The 7,653-nt window shown below is 29.4% G+C and overlaps 1 long non-coding RNA gene across 1 annotated transcript; it reads left to right on the top strand.

Moving 5' to 3' along the window:
* Positions 1–399: 399 nt before the first annotated feature.
* On the top strand, positions 400–6,247 carry LOC143197701 (uncharacterized). The gene is made up of 4 exons (XR_013006061.1): positions 400–4,762; positions 4,821–4,892; positions 5,279–5,418; positions 5,934–6,247. It is a non-coding gene; the product is annotated as an uncharacterized LOC143197701 (long non-coding RNA).
* Positions 6,248–7,653: the final 1,406 nt, after the last annotated feature.

Below are 7,653 nucleotides of genomic sequence, written 5' to 3'. Positions count from 1 at the left end.
AGTTCACATATTTTTTATCTAAATTAGATATTTGGGTATAACGTTATTGCTGAGCTGATGTGACGGAAAATCAGAAGTCGTTCAGTGCATTTTAAAGCCATTCAGATTGCTTTTTAAGCACTAACTATAGCATATACGATCTCGTAGAAATATTGTAGACAACTGCTTCTATGGTATAATGGTTAAAGCGTTTAGCTCCCAAACAGAGATCGCGGATTTCATTCTCGTCGCAGATAATAACTTTTGTAGTTGTGTAGTTAGTACATTTCAATACCAAGCCCAAAATATACAAATATGATAGTATAATTTTGTGATATATAAAAAATTAAATTACCAACAAAACACATCTAAATTAATATAACTGTTTGGGTTCGGCACAGACTTCAAAGTAGTCAGTTGGTAGTAGTTAACATAATATTGTAAATAGATAAATAGATTTAAGTATGTATTAAGCTAAATTGTTTGCATATAGTAGAATATAAAATAAGCGTAGGAGATAGGTTAAATAAGGTTTTTGTTACAACGATTATTATGTACATATTTTATTTTAAAATATTCTTTTTTTTTGTCAAAAATATAAATTTAACTATTTTTTAATTTTTAGTGAGTTCCTTATTTATTTTTTGAAATCGGTTAAATTTTTGCTAAAAATATTTCATTAGCTTCAGTTTCGTTAATCACATCATATAACTAAAACAAGCATTCTTGGTATTATTTTTATATTCTTGCTTGGCAATTTTTTTGGCATATTTCAGGGCACGTTATTGTTGTCTTAATGGACAAACGTAAACTTAATGTTTTAACTGCGATAAAATACGGCACTTACATTACGTGATTTATTTACTTAAGTAACTAAGACATTTTTTTCTTTCAGATATTACCTGTTATTTGTTTGCAATTGCATAAAAGTCGTTTTCTTTATATTTTCTTTCGATGACGTGGATATATTTAATCATATTGATTGTTGGACTGTTTTTTAAAAGAGAAATCTTATTAAAATTGGTACTGGACTCTTCGTCTGTCCTGCTCACCGTTTAACTTTAAAAATGTTGAATTTTTAAAAAGTTTTTAAAGGTTTTGAGGAAAATTGATACAATATATATTAATCATAATACTTTCATCATTTTCTACAACTTTTTCATGATGGCATCTTAACAAGTGGTGATCAGAAGACGCTATGTCTGGTGAGTATGCTGGGTGCAACAGGATTTCTCACTCGGGCTGCTGCAGTGTATCCTTCACAACGTATAATGAACTAGGATTTTATTGATGATAATAAACTGTGGATGGGGAGAAACATATTTATATATTTAAGGTTGACCAATGAATATTAAAAAGTGGTTTTTAATTACAAATTTTTGACGAAAACCTGTTCATTATATTTACACTACTACATTCCTTGTGTATTGTATTGTGTATGTTAGCAAAGAAATTATATTTTGTATAATTAATTGTTAAAGTTATTTATTTATTTACTATTTTATTATTAACTACTAATTCTCCAATCTCATGAACTTTTAAGGATCTGTATAAAAACACAACAATTAAGTTGTTAAGATGTAAATGTACAAACAACATGAAAATAAATATAAAATTATAAACGAACAGGTAAATAGAAAAAATTATATATAAATTAAATCTACAAGCAAGTTGAACAGCATATAAATATGTCTTTTAAAAAATACGAATCTAAGAAATAAAGTTCTAAATCGAATCTGATATAAGAATAAATACAAAATAACAAGACACAAAACAAATTCAGGTATTAAAAAAAGCCTTAATTTAATACAACAAATAAATATAGACACATACATTAGTACCACATATAATAAAAATAAAATAAATAGATTTTTGTAATAGATTTTTTTGCCTGTTTTTACGCCTATATTTCATATATATCATACTTTATATTCTCATAATTTTGTTGGTTTTGAATCTAAGTATTAATGTACCAAAATGTTGTAATTTATCCTATTCGTGATATAGTTTAGTAATTTATTTATTACAGAATTATTTTTGTTATTATGTTTTATTTATTTATATGGGCATAGGAAAACTTTGAAAAGCTTGTAAGTTTGAGAGTTTTGCAATAAATAAATAATAATAATAATGATTATCATCTAAATGTCTTATTTACAATTTTCAGAAAACCATATTAAATAGGATTGACTTAAATTAAACAAAATTATTTTCTTCGGTGAGATATGTGGATATCTGATGGATGTGTAAAAGTTTAAGAACTGCTGCATGATATGTTGCGAGTAAATCCTGAGCTTCAATGAAGAGTCCATTATGATACAGAGAGTAGATCCTTTCTAATGCTAAAATCATGGAAGATCTTCATTCATATCACTGTCGAAATAATATTCCAATAATTACAGAAAATCGCAATTGGGCTGTTTGACTTAAAATCCGATTTATGTAACCAATTTGTGTTTTGTAAAATATAATGTGACGAGTAATCTGTTCCTTCACGTGGTGCCACTGGAAACTACCTGCCAATTAGCAGGATAAGCTGAACACGGACACTGGCCACGAGCTAATCTGACAAGTCGACCGTACAACAACTGTCACATCATCTTAATCATAACTGTTATGTTATCTAAACAATGCCAAAAAATGGAATAATGGTTTTTTCGAGTTTTGTTAAATACTAAAAATAACAGATTTACTTATTAGACGAAGAAGAGAGAAAGTCTCATATTGACAGGTTGCCTGTTAAAATGAGGCATTGTATTAACATGAGATATTGCTGCTTGTCAATAAGAGAAATTTACTGATTTCGCCAGTTTAGTCATGACATTGTTCTGTCACTTTTACTTCATTGATTATAAGTCCTTATAAACATATATTGTTCAACGGTTTGTATATATAGATTCAACTTTTTAAATTATGAACAACTGAACAATTAAAATTAAATAATTTTCCAGTTTTTTAATATTCGGAATATTCAGTATATCAGTATATATAATATTTAACTTACATTTCTCATACTTCATAATAGAACTTATTTTTGTTAAATTTCCATTATAATAATTTATATCGATAAAAAATGCAAATCTGATATCATTCATTTAATTAAATATTTTAAATTAATTAATTACATTTTAAAGTCCCCTTTTTACCAACGAGTGTTTATCTGGATACAGTTTAACGTAGGCTCCGAACCACGGTGATTGGTATTAAGCCTACTGACTGGCGAGTGACCAACTTAGAAATCATCCGGTCTTACCCAACCTGGTTGCTGGCGTGACTAGGATCATTTTTCTTATCGGATTTTGCACTCACAAATATTTAACAATCAGAAATATTAATTTATCCATGCTCCAGCAGGATTTGAACCCGCGACTATTGCAACAGTAGGTGGACCGTCCTGTCGACTTTATCATTGCAAGCCGGCTAATTACATTTTGATTTTTCCGATATTTAATATTGTAATAAAGGGAAAGATCTGTTATTAATTATTTAGTCATACTTTTTTATGTGTCAGGAATATTCGGAATAATTTAAAGATTTAATTATGTAATGTGTAATTTATGTAATTTATTTTTTGAATGTTTTTGATAATTTGAGGGTACTTAGAATATTTAGAATATTCTCTTTTTTTCTTCTTAACGTTTATAGGTTCCACGAAGTGCTAAAAATTAAAATTTATAGGGTATTAGTTAATAATTTCGTGATTTGAGACTCACGCTACTTTGGTCGAGATGTAAAATACATACATCATGACCACTTTATCAAACTCGATAAATAAATGAATTTATATTGTCAATCAATTTTGGAATCAAAAATGTCTGTGGTTGTTTAAAGGATTGCAATATTTATGGCCACCTGAGATAAAATAAAATGTATTGTAAGCAAAGTTTATTTCCCTTAAGTATTATTTTTTAAAAGTAAAAAAATATATTTTGAAAAATGAATGGAAGTGGAGACTATAAAGACTGCATAGAAACATACGTTAAAGGTCCTATAACATTTGAAGTAAAGAGGTTTAAATAAGATAACTTAGAATATGTTACGCATTTGTTAAAACTAATAAAGTTTGAGTAACTTTGTAGTTTAGAACCTACATTACTCTCGCCTAGAAGCATATATTTTGAGCATTTTGTCGAGCTCCATAAAAAAATTTAATTATAGTTAAGAATAATTTTTTACTATATTAAAAATATGCAATAAATAGAAGCTAGTAAATTTGGAAGTGAAAAGGGGTGTGTTGATTTATACAAACTCAAAAAAATTCTTAATTAGGGATTTTGCTGTTTTTTGCCGATTTCATTTTCCTTCATAAAAATGTATATTATAATTGAAATTTGATTGATCTTTTGAAGCACCAACATTGTAGTTTTTGTAACCGATACACCAATCAATCTTTACGACGTTTGTAGGTGACACCGCAATCCTAATCCACTGGAGATAATAGCAATGAATCAATCCAAAAGTTACATAAAGCTATTGACGAAATACAATACTGGACAGAAAAAAGGGGCCATCAATATAAATCAGTGCGTATAGATTTCGCCAACAAAATAATCAAGCGCAAGCCAATATATATTAATCAGGAAGAAGAAATATAGTCAAATATCTTGGCATGAGCCTTAATGTTAAACATTGGAGAAGACACATTTTAAGAAAAATCATGAAGAACTCAAGCTGATGTATAAAATAAAGTAGTGGTTGTTGTGTAGATACTGAGCCTTGTCAGTGTATAATAACCCTATTATTTTGCTTTACCAACAAGTCTTGAAATCAATGTGGATTTATGGTAATCAACTCTGAGGTAGCACCAGCTATACAATATAAATGACATACTTGTATTCTAGAAAGAAGTACTGCGAGGTATTGTTGATGCTCCATGGTATGCTCGTAATGACAATCTGCATAAGGACCTGAAGGTAAAAACCATCGATAATGTTATCAAGAACTATCAGCATATTAACGTTGAGGTTCTCCAGCTCGTATATAGTGACGGCTTAGTTAGAAGATTAAAGAGAGTAAAACCATTTGATCCAATTCAATAAAGTTATATGTAAAAAGCACTGCTCATTAAAAACAGTGATGTAATTGTTAAGTCCATTTATTCTACGATAGGCACGTAGAATAATTACTTTGTAATTTTAAAACTGTAGCAAATTAGAATAAAAACAGATAGATTATTAGTGTTGATATTGCTATAATAAATAATAGAAAATATTTAAAAAATTATTCTTGGATCCAACGAAAACAAATATTTTCCACTGTTAAGCGATCATACAATGCTTAATAACTAATGTTGTTTCAGTCTCACAGTATGTACATGATAGAACATGACGATATTGCATTATCTGTTTTTACGCAGTATGAACGAATGGCAGCCACGATATAACAAGTTTATTATACCAGCGTTTCTCATTGGTAGATTTTGGAGCTTTATCGCCTAAAGTAAGTTGATTGATGTACTCTTATCTTGATAATTCATGTCGAAAGTTGTAATAAGTCATCACATGGAAATTTTCAGCAGTTAAATTAATTTTTTAGTTGGGGCACAATTTTCAGGTTACTGTAAACAATACAAATGTTAAAATATTATATCAAAAATTGTCATTGGTCCTGAGGTTTCCATCAGATGACGTTTGATAACATATAATGTTGGCAAAGCTCAAAATAATATATTATATTTAAATAATTTATTATATTTTTACGAAGCGAAGAAAACTTTCGAATGTTTTTTTTTTGATTGTTGTAAATAGATATCTCATTTTTCTATTATTTAAAGTTATTGTTTCATTCATAATTACCTTCTAAATATTCCCAATATTAAAAAACATCAGGTTATTAAGCCGAGTTTCGTAAAACCATTTTTTTATAGAAATTTTGGTTTTTCTTTCGGCATCTCTATGTTTGGAATATATTATTCAATTTAACAGGTCTATAAATTAATTTTAAAGAATTTACAGCAGATGGTGTTACGGCGTATTAAATTGCTTCGGGTGCGTTTTTAACCAACTGTGGCGACCGCCACGACCCTTTAGGCCACCACGAATTCATCAACAAGTACAAAGGTTGGCAACGCCAGTGGATTGGTACCATGCAATTCCAGGCTATAAAAGACCATCACGACGACGTCTCGCTCTCTTTTCTTTTCTCCATCCCCCTGTAATAGTACCACTTCCACAGTGCTACCGTACTTCCTCTACCTAACCTAATATCCTTTCAATTCTCCCGTCGACCACATGTATCATTTAACATTGAAATAAACAGTATTTCTTCAACCAGTGTTTTTAGTTCTCGTGCAAATTCCTTCCAAAAATAGTAGTGAGTGTTCTGACAAATAATCGCAGCGGCAGCAACACATTTTACTTTTTACGGCCAAAAAAATGAAGACGAGGATTTGAAGGCATTACTTGATGAAACCATAAATGGGGATCGCTATCGAGTACAATTGATGCATTAGAGCCGACCACTTTGCGAGAACGGCCAAAATACGACCAAAGACACAGCGATGTTATTATTCAGTATGACAGTGCATGATTTACAACATGAACTCGACTGCATGTTGTAAATCCCTTGAAAACGTATTTGGAAACGATAAAATGGGAGGTGCTGGCCCACCCGCTGTATTATCCAGACCTTGCTCCATCTGATTACTACTTGTTCCAACATATGAGTATGACTTTGTACCAAAATTCCAAAAATTGTGTCGATTATTGAGTAGTTTCAAAAAATACATCATTCTTTCAGGATGGAATGCCTAAATTGCCTAAAAGATGGAAAGACGTAGCGGCGGTTATCGATGAACAATACTTTTAATACTTTATAATTCTCGAGGGGAATAGGACCTATCAAACTATTTTAATATGAAATAGACCGAACATGCAATATTTTAGCATTTTAATTACAAATTTATGATGCTCTATTTCAACACTATTTCTTCAGAATAGTTGTAAAATATACCAAAAATTTTATTTCATCTTAATTTATGGAATGCATCGTACCTTTTTCTGATACTGATCCAAACGCCTTTCTCCCCTCAACGCTTAGTTCAGAAATTCTACAGAACTTCAACAAATATAATATAATTTTCTATTAAAGCATAGTACATTATAATCTATAAAAATTTTATTCGATTAACACCTGTTTATTGTTTCTAAACAAAAATTCAAAAATGCAAAGAAGAATCTGGCTCTCATAATTTTAGTCAAATTAATTAAGGTTTTTTGTTACACATAGATATTTGAAAATTTACGTATTTCTGAGCTCATTTACTCATTGACCGTAGTAATCCTTGTCAGATAATCAACTCCCTAAATATCATTAATATCCATATTTCTAGCGATCCATTTCAAAATGAATTTCACTTTCCTCTATTTTTGCTTATAGTTTGATATGTCTATAGGACAATAAAGAGTAATTAGAACTTTTTTCACTTTAGGATCTGTTAGTATTTAGTACATGAGGAATTAGGTATTAATCTAAGCCACTTAATCTAAGTATTAACTTTGATGATTTTGATATGTTTCTATATAAAATGACAGTTTTCCCTTTAGTATTATTGAATTAAATTTTGTTATGTGATTTGAAGATATCTACTGCTGATTTCCAACAAGCACTTTTATAAATTTATGTAATGCTACTCCATCAAATCTCAGTTGGCGATTTAAATTTCACGATTTAAAA

This window comes from Rhynchophorus ferrugineus, unplaced genomic scaffold, assembly GCF_030347505.1.
Source record: "Rhynchophorus ferrugineus isolate W39M unplaced genomic scaffold, kcgeb_rfMv2 rfM5, whole genome shotgun sequence".
NCBI classification, from domain to species: domain Eukaryota; kingdom Metazoa; phylum Arthropoda; class Insecta; order Coleoptera; family Curculionidae; genus Rhynchophorus; species Rhynchophorus ferrugineus.
This window is presented reverse-complemented; position numbering and strand designations above follow the sequence as displayed.